Source organism: Chiloscyllium plagiosum, unplaced genomic scaffold (genome assembly GCF_037043375.1).
Source record: "Chiloscyllium plagiosum isolate Xiang-an unplaced genomic scaffold, Cpla_swu_hap1 HiC_scaffold_2, whole genome shotgun sequence".
In the NCBI taxonomy this organism is placed as follows: Eukaryota; Metazoa; Chordata; class Chondrichthyes; order Orectolobiformes; family Hemiscylliidae; genus Chiloscyllium; species Chiloscyllium plagiosum.
In genome coordinates, this window is record NW_028270140.1 from 123,677,855 (window position 1) to 123,700,983 (window position 23,129).

At 41.9% G+C, this 23,129-nt stretch overlaps 1 protein-coding gene across 6 annotated transcripts in view; it reads right to left on the bottom strand.

The window, feature by feature from the left end:
* Positions 1-23,129, bottom strand: part of lhfpl2a (LHFPL tetraspan subfamily member 2a) — a 173,441-nt gene that overhangs the window by 127,265 nt on the left and 23,047 nt on the right. For all 6 annotated transcript variants that reach the window (XM_043706955.2, XM_043706969.2, XM_088000415.1 and 3 more), the window contains one exon: positions 13,099-13,193. The gene's annotated coding sequence lies outside the window, so the exon portion shown is untranslated. The remainder of the gene's footprint in view (positions 1-13,098; positions 13,194-23,129) is intronic.

Genomic DNA, 23,129 nt, shown 5'->3' on the forward strand with positions numbered 1-23,129 from the left:
CCTTGTAAGCATTCTAGATAAGTGATGTAATGGAGGACTCAGTGTGTGAAACTCACTTGTGAAACATTTCCACTGCAGTATTTGAACACTGCAATGATATAATCTGCTGATCCATATATCCAAATGGGCTTTTCAGCAAATTTGTGAATTGGCTTTATTTTCAAAATAGGAATAATGTCAAGACTACATATGAATTTGGAGGAACTGAAAACAGATCATTCAGTATCTGAGTAAACCGCAAATCTTTAGTTAACCAACCAGACAAGGCATGGAAGAAATTAATGAGAAAATCCAGCAAATGGGGCAATACATTTCAAAATCAATGTGTCATTTTGTGAAAGAAAGGCCAAACCTCTGTCAAAATTACAGGAATCTGTTAAACTCATTACTTTACCATGGAAATACATCTTTTGCCATGGAACTGCAGCAGCAACAATAAATGAATGTTTTGTATGAAACCTGTGGATTCATTTTTTTTGGAAAGGATTATATAGGACAGAAAACAGGCCATTTGGCCAAACCAATCTGCTCTGCCATTTCCTTTCTAGCATTAATAAGACTCAAAGTAACGTTAGAGAATTTACTTCCATGGCTTCCTTCAGACAGAGGTGAGGCCAAGCCCTTACGTCTGTCAAGGAGGCTGGGCTGAGATGAGTTCTCCATATTTCTTCACGTTTAAATCTACCATTGTGGTAGTTTATTTCGTGTTTCCTCACATGTGTGTCTAACTGCCCCTTAATACAACATAATTTACTTCAACCACTCCCTCTGGTAACAACTTTGCACATTCCCATCACCCTTTGGAAAATGTGGTTTCTTCTAAATTTTCTATTGCTTTTCTTGGAAATTATCTTATAAAGTGTGTGGACATTAGTTATGGTTTTTCCCACAACAAAAACATTTTCTCTGGCCACCAACTGGATAACTAGTGAGACCCCCTGTTGCCTCATTTTGGGAGCACATTTCGTACTTTGTGCCAGTCACGCTGAAGCAGACAGCTGTAGGCCTCTCCTTGGGACCTGGTCCTACTCATCCTTAGTAGCACCATCAGGGATACAATGATTGCTGCTGGTACAGCACCCATCTGGACCCTCAGATTAACGAGCAATCCAGGCACATATGGGTGATAACAGGGAGGGTTTTGTCAAGAGCCATATCGACAGCCAGTGCAACGCAAAATGCTGGATCCCTCAAATAGGCATCAAAATGCCTTTGAAAGAGGGATCCCCTGATCTTGTGAGCCAGTGTGCTCATTGGGCTCCCTGCCTGGCATTGTCAGAAGCTTTCCACTGGGTTAATCCATGATGCTAGGATGAGATCCTCAAATGGACATTACTTGTCCAATTAGTGACCTCAAGTAGAAATCAGGGAGGAAAGCCATGTAGGAGCCTTCCTACCACAAATCAAACACAATACAGGGAAAATCTCAAGATTCTGAGTGAGCCAAAACCGATACAGGTTTAGCATGACTTCCTCACGTTTAAAGTTGTGTGCTTGATTTACTTTTGTTTAAATGGCGTTGCTAATCTGTGACTCAATTTTAATGATTTATACACTGCATTTATACCCATGATCACTTTGTTCCTCCATCTCACAGAAAATTGCAAACTCCACGTAATAAATGCCGTCCCTATTCTTTCTACTGAAATGTTTTACCTCACACGACCTCTGTGGAGTGACTCGAGAAAGATTCTGTTCCCTGGAGATAGTTAACGATGGGATCATCAATTTAGAAGACCAGTTTCTCACAATTTGTTCATAACTAAAGCATGCTATCCTTGGCAGTATCCTTGCAAAACTCTTTGGCACACTCACTGTGGTCTTGGCATCCATTTTTGAATAAGACACATTTTCACACTTATAGGGGAATGTTAAAGATACAGATGTCATTGATGATTGGAATTCTGTGCTCAGTTTTGTGGGCTTCATCTCAAGACAAGTCCAAGATAAATTACAGATTTGATTCTCAGCTTACCAGCTTTCTGATGGCTGGGGGAATGGCACGGCTACAGTACAAAAGTGTGTTTCTGATCTGTTTTCTTAAAGTGTCAGCGTGAGCCATGACGGATGAGGATGTTAAGAGCTCTCGAAATGTTTTGATGTGTGATGGTCTCACAGTTAAAGATTAACGATACTGTAATCAGGTCTACAAATCTTCTCAATGATAATCCACATTCAGCATCACAAGGATTAATGGAAGATTCCAGGATAATCTGAGACAGTAAACCATGCACAGCCTCCCAGTGATACAGAGTTCAAGGATTCCATCAAATAGCCGACAGTCTGGCAGGTTCTGGTGAGTTTCATATGTTTTGGAGTAAAAGCACCATCAAATCAGTCCGTCATTACACATAAGTCATCCCTAAGCAGTTACAGTAGAAAACCCTTGCCTTGCAAATAATTAATAAAAAAATCCTTCATTGCAACATTGAATCCGCTGACATAATTATTTTCTATTACTTCATACACAACTGCTTCAACATGTTTCAAGAGAATTGCAAGCTGGGCATCCAAATGTGAAACTACTTTTCTCACACAACTGAATTCTGATGCAGCTCTTGCACCAGATTTTGCTGTTTAGAGAGACAGGAATGGAAATACAGTTGAATTTATGCCAATTGCCAGGAGGTTGTCTGAATTTAGCTAAAGCAGGGTGATCTACGGACATAGAATGTACACTACCGCTGTCCATTTGATGCTTTTGTTCCACATAAACCTCCTTCTGCCTTCCTTCATTTAACATTATCTGCCAAAACATCTAATAACAGAATGTCTACAGCATGGAAGCAGGTCATTCAGTCCATTGGGTCCACACTGATCCTCCAAAGAGCATCCCATCCAGAGCCAGCCCCTAAGCTATCCCTGTATTTCCCAGAGCTAATCCACCTAGCCTCTGTCGACACTACAGGGCAACTTAGCACGACCAATCCATCTAACCTGCACATTTTTGGACTGTGGAAGGAAACCAGAGCACTTGGAGGAAACCCACTCAGACATAGAAAGAATGTGCAAACTCTACACAGACAGTCGCCTGAGGATGAAATCAAACAGGGCAGCAGTACTAACCACTGAGCCACCGGGTCACCCACCACTTCTTTTCCTTTGTGTGCTTACCTGGCCTCAACATGGGAACAGCTTTCACTTTCCAATTACTCGCTATGAAAATAAATCCCTCCTAAATTCCTAATAGATTTATTAGTGATCATCTGATATTGATAATCACATAATGAATCAAAGCACTGCCAATGCTGGAAATCTGAAATAAAAACTGGAATTACTGGAGAAACTCAGCAGGTCTGGGTAATCTATGGAGAGAAACTTGAGTTAATTTTAGATTAGATTACTTTACAGTGTGGAAACAGGCCCATCAGCCCAACAAGTCCACACCAACCCGCCGAAGTGCAATCCATCCAGACCCATTCCCCTACATTTACACCTGCCCCTAACATTATGGGCAATTCACCTAACCTGCACATTTTTGGACTGTGGGAGGAAACCCACACAGACACGAGAAGAATATACAAACTCCACACAGTCAGTCACCTGAGGCAGGAATTGAACCCGGGTCTCTGGCGCTGTGAAGCAGCAGTGCTAACCACTGTGCCACGAAAGGAGTCACTGGTCCCACAATGTTAACTCTGCTTTCTCTCCATAGTTGCTGCCAGACCTGCTCAGTTTCTCCTAGTTTAGTTCCTAGTTTAGGAAGACAAATCATCAAAATAAATGTTTCCAACTCAAAAACCAGCACAAAACTAACGTGGATATTCTCAGAAATTCAAAATATTAAACGATGAATGAAGGGAAACAACAAGAGCCCTTCAAAATAAATGCATTTATTTTTCACATTATTAGTTGTATCAGTACAATTTGAACCTTGTCACAAAGAACGTGGTGCCATACTTCCTCAGAAATATAAAAATGCAATTAACATGAACATATCCGTCTCTTAACTGTTCATCAACATTGAAAGTACACAGCTGCTGTGAGGCATCCACTTTCCATTTCATTGACCTGTAGTGTTCCAACTCAAAGTGAGTGGCAGTTCCGGTCATGTTATGATGCATTTCAATTCTACACTGACAATGACAATGCTTTGTCAGACAGCAAGGCATGTTTGCTCAAGTTCAATAAAAGGAATTTAGGTTAGAAGTTGGAACTGCAGAATGGACAGTTAGGGGGCAACATTTAACTTCAATGAACCAGCGGGATTGGTTTGATAGATGTGAGTTAAATCTGAATCCCGATGGAAACTTGCTTATTTCGAATTTAAATGGCAATGATACAGTCTGCAACTGCTCCAAGGGGTCAGGTTAGAACTTTAGACATGTTAGCTGATTGAAGTCTCATTCCTCTTCCGATACCCAGGTGAGAAATGGTAGATCAAACATATGGGTGTCTTTCCCTCTACCAGCTGCAAGTGCAGCACCAGCCTGAGGAGCTGCATATGCCCATTCCAATACCCACTCATTGTGTCCCCACTCCTAGCCTTCAATCCCATCCCACCCTACACACTGGGCCGCAGGACCCCCCCCACCCTGGTACATCACATTCACATGGAAAACTTTGACCTTCAGCTTTCCCACAATTTAACAACTCTTCCCACCTGCCACCTCCAGTATCTCTCAAGTAAACACCACTTGAGCTTCTTCAGCTGAAAATAAACTACAAAGTAACTTCTGTGAATAAATATGAGCCAGCAAAGGCAAGACAACATTGCTTTCATTAACCTACATTTAAAATTGTTCATTTTAATTCCTGTGCCCTCTTTTGATTTCTAAAAGCAAGTAGGAAACACTTTGACACTCAATAATCAGTGAGTATGATGCATTAAATGTTATCATGGATGGATATTTGGAGTGATCTTCATTATATCTGTTGAATTGTTTTACTGGAAAACTGCCTGGGAACAATATGGCCCTTGAGTTGGTTTCACCATTCCATTTCAACATAGTTAGTCTGTACTTCAGCCTTACCCTCCTTCATTCCATGGAAAGGCAGCCAACATAATCAAAGACCCCTCCCATCCCGGTTATAATCTCATCCAACCTCTTCCGTAAGGACAAACAGAAAGCTTAAACACAGAGTCAAGAATAGCTTCTTTCCTGCTGTTTTCTGAATGGACCTCTCACATTTTAAATTTAATGTTGATTTCCCTCTTTGTGCACCCTCCCTGTAGCTATAAGCTGCCTGACCAGCTGTGCTTTTCCAGCACATTTTTTGACTATGATTAGATTAGATTACTTACAGTGTGGAAACAGGCCCTTCGGCCCAACAAGTCCACACCGCCCCGCCGAAGCGCAACTCACCCATACCCCTACATTTACCCCTTACCTAACACTACGGGCAATTTAGCATGGCCAATTCACCTGACCTGCACATCTTTGGACTGTGGGAGGAAACCCACGCAGACACAGGGAGAATGTGCAAGCTCCACACAGTCAGTTGCCTGAGGCGGGAATTGAACCCGGGTCTCTGGCGCTGTGAGGCAGCAGTGCTAACCGCTGTGCCACTGTGCCGCCCACCGTGCCGTGATCTCCAGCAACTGCAGTCCTCACTTTCTTCGCTCTGTTCTATTACCCTTATGCACTTTGTATGGTATGATCTGCCTGTACTGCATGCAAAACAAAACTATCTAGGTACATGTGACAATAATAAACAATGCAAGAATGATGCCCTCGCCTAGCAAATATCCATCAACCTTAGAATTGACCTACAGCCATAATCTTTTGGGGGAGATCACTCCCGATTTCCATGGCATTGGTTGAAAGCAGTGATAAATCAATAAAATTTTGCAATACAGACATTTAACTTATTCCTCACTCAACATAACTCTTTCAGAACAACCTCACTTCTGACCTACACCCAAAAATATAGATTGCCGAGAAAAGACTTGCAAACACACAATACATATCACAAACAGAGTCAGAAAGTGTTTTGCTGGAAAAGCATAGCCGGTCAGACAGCATCTGAGGAGCAGCAGAGTCAATGTATCGAGCACATGCTTCATCAGCACATTCCTGATGAAGAGCTTATGCTCAAAACGTCGACTCTCCTGCTCCTTGGATGCTGCCTGACCAGCTGTGCTTTTCCAGCACCACACTTTTTGACTATGACCTCCAGCATCTGTAGTCCTCACTTTGTCCTATATTACAAACAGACCAACTGTGAAGCGTACAAAGTTTGCAGTAATCAGCAGATTCTTTAAAATCACTATTATAAGTTGGCTGACCACACAGCAAAGAAAAATGTCCCATTATTATTAATAAACTAGGAATTCAATTATGGATTACTTTGGCTTTGTTCACACTCACATTTTTCAGTTGATTGTTTTCAGCTTGGACTTTTAACAGGGATGAGGATAAAGAAGTCTGAGTCAAGCACCGAAGTCAAATGGAGCAGATGAAGTAAATTTGCAAATTTCTGACATTCAGGTCATGCCAGGTTCAGGGATGAAAGCACACAGTGCGCCTGGAAGCTGTCGGCAGAGGGCATGACTTGGAGCTGTCGAGCTAAAGATAACGTTCCAGCTGCCGGGTTGAAGAAAGAATGCTGTCAGATCGACCAGACTGTGCGAGCTGTCAGGACAATTCAAATGTTCTGAAAGCAGATACCTTTGAGGTACAGACATGATTTTCCCACAAGCTGAACAGACATCAGCTATTATCCTGATTGACGTTATTGAAGTTGGTTAAACAGGGGTTAGCACCAGGCTTATTCTGTTTCCCATTGTGATCAGACGCTATGACTACTGTTTGGAACAAGGATGTTCAGCCATTAAGAAAACATTTAAAAACAATTAAACTCTTTCCTCTACAGGTCTCATCCCCATTGTGCTGGTTACAATAATCACCCTTGACAGCTTTCACAGGAACATAGGAACAAATGTAGCCCGTTCAGCCCTTCAAATCTTTCCTACTATCCAATCAGTTTATGGCTAATCATTCCACTTCTATCTGTGATCCGGATGACCTTGGATTAACAAAACTATCCAAATTGCCAACAAACTTCACTTCAACAGTTTTTTGGAGAGAGGGTTTTGTAGATTTCCAATAACCTCTGTGTGAAGTGTTTCCTTATATTACCCCTGAATTAACTTTCAAAAGGCAGAGCACTGAATAGGAACAGGAGTAGGCCATCAGCCCCTGAATCCTGTTCCACCATTCAATGAGATCATGGTTGTTCTGTGGCCTAACTCAATATACCTGCCTTTGGCCTATATCCCTTAATACCTTTGCTTAACAAAAAAAATCTAAAATTTAAATAAACAATTGATCTAACACCTCCCCCCATTTGTGGAAGAGAGTTCCAAACCTTAACACGCTTCCTAATGTCACTCCTGAACACTCTAGGCTTAATTTTTAGATTATGGCCCTATTCCCTTCTGTGTGAGTAGGAGAAAGTGAGGACTGCAGATGCTGGAGATCAGAGTTGAAAAGTGTGGTGCTGGAAAAGCACAGCAGGTCAGGCAGCATCCGAGGTATAGGAGGATTGACTTTTTCGGCATAAGCCCTTTAGCAGGAATATGGGGGCTGCAGAGGGGAAGGCAGCTGAGAGATAAATCGGGGGTATTGGGGGTGGGGGGAAGATAGCTAGGAAGGCAATAGGTGGATTCGGATGTGGGGGTGATGATGATAGGTCGGAGCCAAGGATGGAGTAGATAGGTGGGAAGGAAGATGGACAGATAGGACAGTTCAAGAGGGTGCTACTGAGTTGGAAGGTTGGATCTAGGATGAGATGGAGGAGGGGAGATGAAAAACTGGTGAAATCGACATTGATGTCGTGTGGTTGGAAGGGTCCAAGGCGGAAGATGAGGGTTTCTTCCTCCAGGCATTGGGTGGCTAGGATTTGGTGGTGGAGGAAGGGCAGGACTTGCATGTCCTTGGGAGGAGGAGTTGAAGTGGATGGCCACAGGGTGGTGGGGTTATTTAGTGTGTGTGTATCCCAGAGGTATTCGCCGAAATGTTCCACAAGGTGGCATCCTGTCTCCCCAAAGTAGAGGAGGCTATCATCAAGAGCAACGGACACAGTAGATGAGGTGTTTGGATGTGCAGGAAAATCTCTGCCGGATGTGGAAGAATCCTTTGGGGCCTTGGATGGAGGTATGGGGGGAGGTGTGGGCACAGGTTTTACACCTCTTGCAACAGCAGGGGAAGGTACTGAGAGTCTAGGGTGAATTGGTGGGGGGCATGGTAAAAACAATGACTGCAGATGCTGGAAACCTGATTCTGGAACAGTGGTGCTGGAACTAACGAGTGAGTCGCAGAGGGAATGGTCTCTGAAGAATGCTGATGGTGTGGGGAGGGAAATTTATCTCTGGTCGTGGGGTTTGACTGTAGGTGGCAGAAATGGCAGAGGATGATGCGCTGAATCTGGAGATTGGTGGGGTGGAAGGTGAGGACCAGGGGGTTTTATATACCTGCTGCGGTTGGAGGGTTGGGATCAAGAGCGGAGATGTGGGAAATGGAGGAGATGCGCTGGAGGGTATTGTTGACCATGTGGGAGGGGAAATTGCGGGTGGTGGTGTAGTCCAGGTAGCTGTGAGTACCCCTCTAACTACAAGCCTGAAGAGTTCTCAGTGGGACAGCTTTAATACACATCATTTATAAGAGCATATCAGGACAGCAGCATTGAATTAATACTGAATCTGTATTGGACCAACCATATAAATATTATAGGTATAAAAGCATGTCACAGGCTAGGAATCCTGCAGCAAGTAACTCACCTGATTCCCCAAAGCCTGTCCATCATCTACACGGCACAAGTCAGGACTGTGATGGCATACTCTCCACTTGCCTGAATGAATACAGCTCCACCAACACTGAAGAAACCCAACATTATCCAGGGCAAAGCAACTCGCTTGATTAGCAACCCATCTGCTACCTTCAACATTCTCTCCCTTCACCTCTCACATGCAGTGACAGCAATATGTCCCATCTATAAGATGCATTGCCAAGCACAAAAGGATCTTTGAAACCCATGACGTTTACCAGTTTGAAGGCCATTGGCAGCAGATACATGGAACACCATCACCTGTAAGTTCCCTTCCAAGTTCTCACCATTCTGATTTGGAAATATATCTCCGTCCTTTCACTATTCCTGGATCAACATTCTGAAACTTTCTTCTAAATATCACTGTGGATTTTCCCATATCCCAGGGAAAACTTGCCATGTCTCCAGCGAAATTAAGGATGCGCAAGAAATTCTGGTCTGGCCAGTGATGACTATATCTCACGAACGAATAAAAAAATCATGACTGTCATTATGTAACAACTGGACAGCAATTATATCAAACTATGAGAAAGTGCTAATATATCTTCACCAGCATTTAATATCAGCTTCAATCTGCATTTAGTACATGAAAGCTCAGCCCAAGATAATACTCAGACAATATTTTAAATTTTGTTATTACTTCCAAGTTGTTGGCAGGGTGACACAACGGCAATATTTAATGCTGGTCATGACGACCAGGAATTGAATGTACACAGCCTGTAAGTGGTGAACTGTACCAAATACCAACAATATTTGATAAATGTTTGTCAGTGTATCTGTCTAATGGTTCCTTTCAGAATGTTGGAAGCAATTTAGAGGAATAATCAAGAAATGTCACCTCCTAGAGGTCAGTAATTGCTCAAAAGTTACTGTCAGCATCAGAGTTCTGCCAATATTAAAATGTGGTCCACTTCCATCTCAAATGAATAACACGTTTGAACAAATTAAATTGATCCTACATTTAAACCCCAAGTCTCAAAACTCTCAACATTGTGAAGAAGTATTCTTTGAGGTATTGATACCTAATATAAAAACAAAACTTAACTTACATGGAAAAAAAATGTTCGAACATTTAATTTTTGGTAGTGATTTTAAGTTTCTGATAAATACTGAAAATGTAACGTTTTAATACACGTGCCTGGATACAGATTAGAAATTAGTCCTGGCACCCAATAGCAATGCACTACTAACTTACTCTAGAGTGCATTCACTCAACAGCAATGCAGTAAAGTCGACCCTGAATGTTGTAGCATCTGCTGAGGATACACTAAGGATATCTGACTCCTCCTAGCAAAGCTAGAGTCAATGGAAATCAGGAGGAAGACTAATGTCTTAGACTCAGCTATTTACCCCAGTTCACAAATGGCTTTTACTTCATCATATGGTCAGAAATGGAGATGCTTGCAGATGATTAGGTAAATCAAGAAACATCACTGAGCACATGCTACCTCTGAACTGGCATGCCATACAACTGTGCCAAAATTACAGATTCGAATACAAGGTTAACTACAGACAGAATAGAGGAAATACAATACAAAGTACAGAAAACAATATCCAGGAAATTTTGCAAAGAATGTATTGTTTTTAATTATGAATGGGAAGGTCAGAAACAATACATGGCATATCAAAAGGTTTATATTGAGAAAAAATGCAATAGCATGCCAAAGATTTTTACTCTGTTTCAAGTGGCATTTTGGGGAGTATGATCTGTAAATGAATGAAATCGTCCCCACCCCCATTTTGTTTTTGTTAATTGCAAAACATCTTTTGTTAATTGCCTGGCTGATCACACATAGCAAAAATGCCTGCCATGTTTGTCTATAAAACAGATAACGGTGTTTAAAACAATGCATTTTGTGAAGTGTATTTATGGTAAGTTACGATGAAAACGTATGTTTTCTTTCTATCTTTCCCACTAGTATTGCTGAAGATTGCCCAGTGTGGCCCGAAAATCAAAAGCATATTAAGAGGAATTAGAATTCTGATACTGGATATGGGCCTTGCAGCTAATATCAGTTTCTTGTATGCGGTTATGGATCAGAATACCTCTTTGAAAGTGAAATATCCACTCAACAATAAGAAAGAAAAATGCAGGAATGATCAACCCACAGTGAAGTAGTAACAGGAGTCCAACTGTTAAAACGGTATAAACCATGTCTTAATTGACATGCAAGGTGTTTTTGTGGGAAACAAATATCTTGCGTCAATTGGTCTCTCACTCTAAGTCTGCTGTATTCAGATGGGTTGCAACAGCATAGACCAAGCACAAAGGAGGAGATAGCTCTGAGAACCAAATTTCCCTTCCAAATAGTGTATTGGATTAAGGTATTAAACCTACCCATTCTGAATAAAAAGCAAAACGATAAACGTTAACATAAAGAGCCGAGATTCCACACAGGAGGCAGAAGGTTAGAGTCAGGATACTTTCCTATGCTTTAAACCCATCGCCTATAAAAGGCCTTTATTTATTCAAATTTTCATTCCAAGGACATGGGGTGGGCTGGAGTTGGTAGGCCAGCTCCAGAAGTGGCTATGGAATGATGAAGGTGAATGATGAAGGAGGCTAATTATAAAGCCTACCTGGATTGTTTTAGGATTTTTGATCCGCTCCAATCACAGTTGTTAGGCTTCTCACACTTCATCATCTGCTTCTTTCGTACTTTCCAAGCCCTGTCCTTTTCCAACCCCCTCCTCCATCCCCCATGACTCAATGTTCCTTCCAAGCTCCCATGATCCGTTCATATCGCTCTGCATTCTCTATGCCCTCTGCATTCTCCATGCCCTCACACATAATATTTATTATGCACAGTATCTTGAATTGTTAATGAAAAATATCCATTCAAAAACATTCATTGATAACCTCAAAAGTGTCAAACAAAGCCATTCATAATTTCAATAACAGAAGCTTTATCCCATTTTATATCCCTTAACCTTAAGCGAACAAAGATGTTGAACAGAACAAATCATAGAAAAACTAACTTATTCAAGACTGATAAAGAGTTCAAAACATCACAACTAACACTCCTTTTCAACCAATAAACAGACTCCTGCTAGACTGATCCTGAAGCTTAAATCAAGCATTCAAAATGAGGCCCTCTGACAACTGTATCAACAGAAACAGCTGGCCAGATATTTGTGTCTCCAGGTGGCCCCATTATGAATGCTTGGCTGAGCTTAAAGTAAACACAATTTTCTCATGAGCATTTTGGTTTGGCAAGTCTTAAACAGATGACATGGCATGCATCAGTATCACAGTATGACCAAAAATGGGTTTACACAGAGCCTCTCACACATTCACTTAAGTCAGCAGGGGAGACTGATGGCAGCAGAATGATCATTAAAGAATTATTAGAAATGAGAATCCAAATGTAGAGTGATACAGAACTCACATCACTAATTGAGTATTCACCCAGCTGGTCTATCCCAACATTTACATTCCACAGGGCCCCTCCACACGCTGCTACACCTAACCTATAACCATATACTGCTACTCTTTTCTCCTTCATGGAATTATCTAGCTTTCTCTTAAATGTTATTCAAATTAACTACCCCTCAAAGTCCCTGTTTGAGTTATTACTGTTTATTTTATATTAATGATTAATGGTTTTGAACTCTCTCACAAGAGGAAACATCTCTTCAAACCTATTGAACCCACTCACAATTTTAAATATTTTGGGGCTTGATTAAAACATTCATGAATAAGAAAGTCTCACTCCTTATAGATAAGACTCGCTGATTCTGCATGGAGGTTAAAACAAGATTGTCGAAATGTTACGCAACGACTTCCACATTAAATTTGTGCCTTAAATTTCCCAACTGCTCCTGCAAAGGCAGACAGCTTGGTGAAGGTCAGTACATTATACTAACATCTTACATCACAATGACAGGCTTCAACTCCAGGACAGAAGCTAAATCAAAGTAATCTGTAAATGATGGAAGTTGATGGGGTGAGGATGCAGCTCATAGCCCATTGGATACATCAATAACCTAAGTGCAGTCATACTACACTTTGCTTCAGAATGGTAATGGAAGGGCGGGCATGGGTGTAAAGGAAAAGGAAATCAGTCAAGATTTTAGCTCCTGATCACAATGACAGCACCCAGTTAATGGATTTTAACACTCCCAAGAGTTGTGCAAGTTAAACTTGTTCTCCACCGACGTCTAGCCTCTTGGTCATAGTACAGGAACAGCACTGGTTCCAGTGGAGCTGCACTGCAGTACACAGAAGGTAAGATGAGGATGTTTGAACATGAACAATATTTTTAGTGATGTTTGAGACTCGGATCTGACCATCTGTAAATAAGCGATTACACAACTCCCTCCACTCACCTCCTTTATCTGATCCTTTGCTCCTTCCTCTCGTTAACGAATAATGGTATCCTCCCTCAGATCGAAGAGCCAGATCATGTTTGGTTAGACAGGGCCTGCATGGAACAGACAAGGGTTATCCTCATTACAACATTTTTCTGGTATTTGAAAGACATTTGAATAATTAGGCATGAGAACAGAAGAATGATTTATAAAATGACATTTCAAATCAGCTGGTTTGCAATTTAATATTTGCATCCACGAAACAGTCGAGTCAGAGTCATAGAGAGATACAGCATGGAAACAGACCCTTCAGTCCAACCCATCCACGCCAACCAGATATCCCAACGCAATCTAGTCCCACCTACCAGCACCCAGTCCATATCCCTCCAAACCCTTCCTATTCATATACCCATCCAAATGCCTCTTAAATGTTGCAATTGTACCAGCCTCCACCACTTCCTCTGGCAGCTCATTCCATACACGTACCTCTGCGTGCAAAAGTTGCCCCTTAGGTCTCTTTTATATCTCTGCCCTCTCACCCTAAACCTATGCCCTCTAGTTCTGGAATTCCCGACCCCAGGGAAAAGACTTTGTCTATTTATCCTATCCATGCCCCTCATAATTTTGTAAACCTCTATAAGGTCACCCCCTCAGCCTCCGACACTCTAGGGAAAACAGCCCCAGCCTGTTCAGCCTCTCCCTGTAGCTCAGATCCTCCAACCCTGGCAACATCCTTGTAAATCTTTTCGGAACCCTTTCAAGTTTCACAACATCTTTCTGATAGGAAGGAGACCAGAAGTGCACGCAATATTCCAACAGTGGCCTAACCAATGTCCTGTACAGCCGCAACATGACCTCCCAACTCCTGTACTCAATACCCTGACCAATAAAGGAAAGCATACCAAACACCTTCTTCACTATCCTATCTACCTGCAATTCCACTTTCAAGGAGCTATGAACCTGCACTCCAAGGTCTCTTTGTTTAGCAACACTCCCAAGTACCTTACCATTAAGTGTATAAGTCCTGCTAAGATTTGCTTTCCCAAAATGCAGCACCTCGCATTTATCTGAATTAAACTCCATCTGCCACTTCTCAGCCCATTGGCCCATCTGGTCCAGATCCTGTTGTAATCTGAGGTAACCTTCTTCACTGTCCACTACACCTCCAATTTTGGTGTCATCTGCAAACTTACTAACTGCACCTCTTATGCTCACATCCAAATCATTTATGTAAATGACAAAAAGTAGAGGGCCCAGCACCGATCCTTGTGGCACTCCACTGGTCACAGGCCTCCAGTCTGAAAAACAACCCTCCACCACCACCCTTTGTCTTCTACCTTTGAGCCAGTTCTTTATCCAAATGGCTAGTTCTCCCTGTATTCCATGAGATCTAACCTTGCTAATCAGTCTCCCATGGGGAACCTTGTCAAACGCCTTATTGAAGTCCATATAGATCACATCTACTGCTCTGCCCTCATCAATCTTCTTTGTTACTTCTTCAAAAAACTCAATCAAGTTTGTGAGACATGATTTCCCATGTACAATGCCATGTTGACTATCCCCAATCAGTCCTTGCCTTTCCAAATACATGTACATCCTGTCCCTCAGGATTCATTCCAACAACTTGCCCACTACCAAGGTCAGGCTCACTGGTCTATAGTCCCCTGGTTTGTCTTTACCACCCTTCTTAAACAGTGGCACCACGTTTGCCAACCTCCAGTCTTCTGGCACCTCATCTGTGACTATCGATGATACAAATATCTCAGCAAGAGACCCAACAATCACTTCTCTAGCTTCCCACAGAGTTCTCGGGAACACCTGATCAGATCCCGGGGATTTATCCACTTTTAACCGTTTCAAGACATCCAGCACTTCCTCCTCTGTAATCTGGACATTTTGCAAGATGTCACCATCTATTTCCCTACAGTCTATATCTTCCATATCCTTTTTCACAGTAAATACTGATGCAAAATACTCATTTAGTATCACCCCCATTTTCTGTGGCTCCACACAAAGGCCACCTTGCTGATCTTTGAGGTTCCCTATTCTCTCCCTAATTACCCTTTTGTCTTTAATACATTTGTAAAAACCCTTTGGATTCTCCTTAATTCTATTTGCCAACGCTATCTCATGTATCTGTTTTGCCCTTCTGATTTCCCTCTTAAGTATACTCCTACTTTCTTTATATTCTTCTAAGGATTCACTCGATTTATCCTGTCTATACCTGACATATGTTTCCTTCTTTTTCTTAACCAAACCCTCAATTTCTTTAGTCATCCAGCATTCCCTATACCTACCAGCCTTCCCTTTCACCTTGACAGTCAGTATCTCAAAGTGATGCTTCCTCTTCCAACAAATACAACAGTGCACAAACACTCATTTATTATCTATATCAGAAAATCCACCAACTGAGATGGGGCCAGTCTAAAGTGATTGCCTTTTTCTGTCATGACAACAAATGTTAACTATATCAAGTACCTTTCTACTACCTCAATGCCAGTCATGGAACCTAATAATCCAACCAATAGCCAAATTACTGATTTATATAGATATATCCTGATGCATTTATCAGTCTTCATATCCATTCTTGGAGATGCAAAATTCACAATTTGTAAAGTCCAATTCACGAGGGGCTTTGGACAGAATAGACAGGGTAAAACTATTCTCCATGATGGAAGAATTGATAATAACAGGATGCAGATTTAAGGTAATTGGCAAAGGAAACGGTGAGTGATTGAGGTTAGGATTGCACTGCCTGAGAATATTGTGGAGGCAGGTTCAACTGAAGCACTCAAAATGTTATCAATACAAGAAGAATGTGTAGGGTCACGGGAATAAGCAGTGAATGATATTTACTAAATCGTTCATTTAGACAACCAGAGATGCAAAGGCCTGAATGGTATTCTCTGTGATGCCGTTGATCAGTCTGACGAATCTTCTAATTCCAAATTGGCTTAGAACATTTCAATAAAATCTCTACTGCTGATAAAAGTCAGTTTAACTCTTCAGAGACCAATGTTAGCAGCTTTGATGAAGAGCACCATCAATAATGCCTTTTACCAAAATCAACAATGGCTCAGGGTGCAGGTTTTAAATTAACAGAATGCAGGAACACATCAGCGGGGACTTCAAAAATTAATTCCCTTTTTAAAAGAACTTATTTTTGCATTGTGAGGTTCTAATGCATGAATCAACACCAATGGCAGAAGTAAAGGAAAATCCAACATTGTATCCATTGCTCTGTAAAGTTGTCTATCAAAAGATGCTTTTTCTTCTAGAATGTTAATAGACATCAGCCAGTCCCTAACAGTGCTGTGTAACAGGAGAGGCAGCTGAGCAGCTTCTAATCTGATTAACTGTCTGGTCTGAATACCCAAAAGAACAAAGGAAAGCCCCAGAGCTTCAAATTTACCACAGGTCCTTTGGGTGTCCATTGCCATCTGTTGCTCCACCATTTAGTGTCCGTAAGGCCAGTTCACAAACTCCCACTCAGAGGTTCAGGGTCCCCACCATGTAGCTATCTCACTACACACAGTAAATGTCAATGAGCGTTGTGGGGGAGGGGAACGAGAACTCTCTGACAGCTCAAGGACACACACAACGTAAAATGTCAATACTCAGTGTAATTCAACCATCCCTTAATTCACCTCAGGGTATTTCACTCAGATAAACTAGGGAGGAGGGTTTAAGGGTCTGCATTTTAAATTAAGCTTTTTTTAAACTTGGTAGCATCTCCTCTTGGTGGTGACAGTATCATTGAACAACAGGTCTCAGGTATTCACAAATAAAACTGATAAACAAATTCAGAAGAAACTTCTTCAACAAAAGAATGATTAGAATGTGGAGTTTGCTAGAGTCGATGATGCATGCATGCATTTACTCAGGTTTATATTAAATATATGCACAGGAATAGGCCATTCAGACCAATCAATCCTTGCCAGTGCACAAGTTCCACTTGAGCTCCCTCCAATGTTTTCTCATCTAAATCTACAACTGTAAATATTTAATCTCTTCTCCTAGTATAGTTTCCCTTTGAATGCATCTGTACAATTCAATTCAACCTCTTCCTGCATGTAAACCAGCATTCATGGTGGCTCAGCGGTTAGCACTGCTACCTCACTGCGCTAGGGACCCGAGTTCGATTCCACCCTCCGTCTACTGCCTGTGTGGAGTTTGCACATTCTCCCCCTGTCTGCGATGGTTTCCTCCGGGTGCTCTGGTTTCCTCCTGCAGTCCAAAGATGTGCAAGGTGGGTGGATTAGCCATTGGAAATGCAGGGTTACAGTCATTAGGTAGGGGGGGATGCTCTTTGCAGGGTTGGTGTGGACTTGACGTACTGAATGGCCTGATTCCACACTGTAGGGGTTCTATGAAGTTGGCCTAGAGATTTATGGAGTAGCAGTACCCTGGCTGAGGTCACATACTGTAAGTGGAAGATGGTTGTAGTTGCTGAACATCAATCCCTGGACGTCTCTGCAGGAATTCCTCAGGATAGTTTCCTCGGCCCAGCCACCTTCATCAATGATCTTCCCTCCATCAGAAGTGTGAAGGTCATCAATGATTGCACAATGTTCAGCACCATTCACAACTCCTCAGATACTGTAACAGTCTATGTCCATACACAGCAAGACCTGGACAACATTCAGGCTTTGGCTGATAAGCAGCAAGTAACGTTCAAGCCAGGCAATCAGCATCTCCAAACAAAAACAAACTAAATCTAAACGTCACGCACCCTGATATTCAATGGCATTAATATCCCCAAATTCCCCTCAATGGGGGCTATCATTAACCAGAAACTGAACTAAACCAGTCCCCACATAAATACTGTAGATACACAAGCAGCTATGTGGTGAATAACCTACCTCCTGACTCCTCAAAGACTGTCCACCATTTACAAAGCACAAATTAGGGGTGTGATGGAATACTCCCATTTGCTTGGATGGGTGCAGCTTCAACAACACTCAAGAAGCTTGACACCATCCAGGACAAGGCAGTCTTCTCAAATAGCAACCCATCACCACCCTCTACCACTGAAGCTCAGTACTATTTACAAGGTGCTCTGCAGCGAATCAAAACGGCTAAAAATTCATCGCAGTGCTGAAGAAGAGTCATGAAATATTAACTTTCTCTCTCTCCAAGTTGCTGCCAGATTGGTGAGTTTCTCCAACATTCTCTGTGTTTGACTCGCCAAGACTACTTCAAAGGCACCTTCCAAACCTGCCACCTCCAACATCTGGAAGGACAAGGCCAGTAGATACATGGGAACACCACCACCTGCAAGTTCCCTGCCAAATCACACACCATCCTGACTTCGAATTATATCATCATCCCTTCTCTGCTGTTGGGTTAAGATCCCAGAACTTCCCTCCTAACAGCATTGTGGGTCGACCTACACTACATGGACTGTAGAAGTTCAAGGAGACAGCTCCTGAATCTGGGGAACTCATTTCTGCAAAGGATTATGCCAGCCAAGTAATTGGGCATATTTAGGCAGAGATAGATAGATTTTTGATGGGTTACAAGAGAAAGCTTACAAGAGAAGGCTAGACAAAGGGGTTGAGAAACATATCAGACATGATTGAATGGTGGAGCATCCTTCATGGGTTGAATAGCCTAACTCTGCTCCTATATCTTATGGTCTTATGATTTCATCATCACCTTGTCAATGGAATCTAGGGATGGGCAATACATACTGCCCTCGTTAGCAATTTTTCACATCCCATGAACAAATAAATATAAAAATTGTTCAATTAGGCAAGGCTAGAAGTGAAATTTCCTTACATGTTGTCTAAGCAGCAACACACAAGTGTACACATGTACTGAATACTATGTTATTATACAAAATAAACAACTGCAGAAGTTAGCAACAGGGTGGATTTCAAACAATTACAAATAGCTAAATCCCATTTCAGAGATTAAATTTAGTACATTTTCAGGTCTCATCTATGTTCCAAAATCTCACTGCAAACTTAATCTCAGAGAAGTACAGTAAAACAATAGCATGGAATATCTGGAGTACCATTATTGCTTGAGATGTCAAGCAGCTGCAAAAGCAGATGCAAGTGCAATTTTATTAAAATAAAGTGAGGAGTTTCATATTCCAGAATCAGGAAATGACTGGAAATTGCTAAATAACACATTTCTCCCAAACGCCACAACCAACACACCTGCCCTGTACCAGACACACGTGTATTTCAATATGGACATGGAAGCAATGAAATTTCACTGCTGGAATTGCCAGATGAGAGAATGCAATGTTGGTCAGGGTAGCTCAACTTGTGAGAGCTTCTGGTTTTACAACTTCACATTGAATGCACACCATATGCAGTGCTGTACCTGAAAATTAATGTTAGTAGCTGAAAAGGAGTTTGGTAGAAAATATTTTACAGTGTACTGTGAACCATGCCAGCAGAACTTTACAGATCTGTAGACACAGCATTTAGAAAATATAGCATTCTGAAGTCGTGTACAATGAACATTCTCAAATTTTTTGGGTGAGGCCACTTGAAAATGTTTTCCACCTCTCTCACCCATCAATTATGGATGTGAGTGTGTGCATGTGACATTATCCTTATGATATTCTATGATTAAGTACTGACTACATGAACTTGGCACGAAAAAGAACATTCAACTCTTATGCCAAATTGCTTCAGTCATAGTGATCAGAGTCAAAAGATGGTGTGCTCAAGTCCCACAAGAGAACTGAAGAACATCAACTAAGGGAAAGCTGTACTGGCGAAGGTACTGCCTTCCAGATGCATCACCAACTGATGTTTCATTGTTTTCCCTTTTTGTATCAGCTGAATATGCTTTAAAACCAGTTACAGAACAAAATGGTGAAAATACCCAGAGGGTCAAGCTGAATCTGTGGAGAGAAAAGAGTGTTAAACCTTTCAGGTCTGCGAGACTTAATTAAAGGAAGACTTTGGGCTGGATGCCCCCACTCCAGCCATGTTTCTAGGTAATATGTCAACTAGGGCAGGTGCCCACCTCCTCACTCACACCTTAGCCAATTCCTACATTACAGGGTGGATGGGAGCTAAAACCCGACAGCCCATGGGCCGCTTTTAATTAAATAATTATAATTAATTGAAGCTGTTAAATTTCAATTAACTCAAGATTTAGATGCCTATGCTAGAATGTGGTTAGCATGGGCAGGCAGGCAGATGTGTGTATGCCCCAGTTTTAAAACCCTTTTGGAAGTGCAGGCAGCAGGTAGAAATCCTATATTTGAAGTGTGCCCTTTGCACATCAGAAATAATACCTTGAATGAATAATTTTATTGTCATGTGCATTTTACAGTGAGAAAAACAGTAAAATACAGTGCAAATGTTTTTCACTGTCGCCACAATTTGAAACCTTTTTAAATAGTTTTATGAATAGGTAAAAATAGAAAGGTATACTTAAAGAGAATCCATCAGTCGGGCAGCACGGTGACTCAGTGGTTCGCACTACTGCCCCACAGTGCCAAGGTCCCAGGTTCAATTCGAGCCTTGGGTAACTGTGTGGAGTTTGCACATTCTCCCAGTGTCTGTGTGGGTTTGCTCCGGTTTCCTCCCACAATCCAAAAGATGTGCAGGTTAGGTGAATTAGTCATGCTAAATTGCCCATAGTGTTGAAGGATGTGCAGGTTAGAGTACTTTACACAGAGGTAAATATAATGTAGGGGAATAGGTCTGGGTGGGCTACTCTTTGGAGGGTTGGTGGGGACTTGTTGGGCCAAATAGCCTGCTTCCACACTGTAGGGTTCTATTCTATGAAGCCAGCTCAACATCAACAATGCCTGCGCCCTATCCCTCCTCCACTGTCTACACTGGACCCAACCAACGCTGAAATTTCCAATCATCGGGTGCCATCTTTTGCCACTTGTGCCAATTCTGCTCTGGCATGGCCTCGCTGCTGCCTGCGCTAGACCCACCAATGTCAGAGTCACATCTCATGTCGCTGGGCCCACCTTGATGTTGCAGTGATGCCATCTCACCACCGCTTTGTTGCTGCCAGTGCCAGACCCAACCAATGACAAAGTCGCCAATCATCAGGCGCCATCTTTCACCTCTGGGCCTACCTCACTGATGCTGCGTCTGCAGATGTAACAGCCACCGATTCCAGAAAAGTAAATAGGGGCTCCCTCGTGCCACCACAAGGTCCACGCTGGGCACACTGAGTACGCGCTGGGGCTCCTCGCCACTGCCAACACTGTTCGAGCTCAGGGTAAAAGATAAACACAAAGAGAAGTGGTTGGAGCAGATGAGCCCCCAGCTCAGAAGCCCTACTCCACCACCATCTTTAAGCATTTCTCATCTGTCCCTGCGAAGATAATTACCTCCTTCCTTCCCATCCAGACTTAAAATTTGATCACTTCACCCCCACTGCCTAAGAAGATGGATCCCTCCACGCCCAATGCTTTTACTAATTTGGGTCTGGGATCCACTGGTCTTCCCCTAGGCCAACCGGCAGTCATGGCAGTGTCCAGCTCAATCTGCTGGCCAGACTCAGAACAGGACTCCCTTCCACTGAGGGGAATTTTACCTGTCCACAGATGGGTAACAGCTACATGCCAGGCTTCTTATCAGTCTGTCTACTGGGGGTGAACCTTCATTCCAGGGGTGAGGGGAGGGGGAAACAATCCCCAACCTCTGTACCCCCCAATTTCCCACCCACTTTTAAATTCTATCCCCTTTTCTGACCTTTGAAAATTTATAGCATTTTCTATTTCTATTCCAGATTTTTTTTTCATATTTGTTTATGGGGTGTCATTCACTAGTATGTTGTCCATTAATTGCCCAGAGGGCAGTTCAACATTAAACACATTGCTGTATAGTGTCACATGTAGACCAGACCAGGTAAGCACGACAGAATTCCGTCCATAAAGGATGTTACTGAACAAGATGGCTTTTTATTACAATTTACAGAGATTATATGGTTGTCATTAGGCTATGTTTTATATTCAAGTTCTTTTGATTGAATTCAAATTTCACCACTTACCATAATCAGGAAAACATTAGTTCCATAATCCCAGGATAATGTCCAGCCCGGGGTTCTGGATTATAATCCCAGTGACATTATTATGTTGCCACCACTTCCCTGGTTCTATTTGTTGCATTTTGTGTTTGTTCAATAGTATTTAATTGGCTATAAGGTGTTTTGGAATGTCCTAGGTCTCACACAACATGATACAAATACAAATTACTTATCTCTTTCGTTACCTATCTGATAAGGAGAAGGATGCAGTTACCGTGTCCTGACATATACTTATCCCTCAAACAATCCCATCCAAAATGGACTAACTGGTCACTTTGTTTTCTGAAATATTATTTGCAGATGAATTTCTGCTGCCCACAAAAATGAAAAAGTAATTGGTTGTGAAGTGCCTGAAATTTCTTCAGGACATAAAAAGGCTAAATAAATTTAGGTCCATTCCTCAGCATTCTTTCCATATTCAAATAGTCTCAGTCGTATTTAAAGGGCTATTTTTCACAACAGTCAACATCATATAACATAAAATAATTCGACATAGAAAGGTGATCATTGTATATGGATGTACTCCTAGATAGGAGTCTTGCTGCCCAGGAACACATATAAGAATTTACCATTGGTAATTAACACTAAATCCCTCATCAATTGCTCCTCGTAATTCATAAAGCTTATGTTCTATTTTTTTCAAGATAGGACAGTAAAACATAACTTAATTTAAAAAAGATACTTTTTGCAGATTGCTTGCAACCTTCAGGTCATCCAAAAGTCTGTTGTCTGTTGTCCTAACTTGCACATTACTTATCTCCATTAGCTTTTAGTCACACAATATCTTATGTCTTATTTCAATCCCAATGGAAATGGTGAGCTGCCTTCTTGAACCAATGTAGTCTGTCTGGTGTAGGTACACCCACAGTCCTCTTTAGGAGCAAATGCCAGAATTTTGATCTTGTGACAGTGAATGGACTTCTTTATAGATCCAAGTCAAGATGCTGTGTGGCTTGGAGGGGAAGGCAGTGATGTTCCCATGCATTTCCAACCGTCCCACAATAGTCTTACCAAATGAGTAAAGAGAA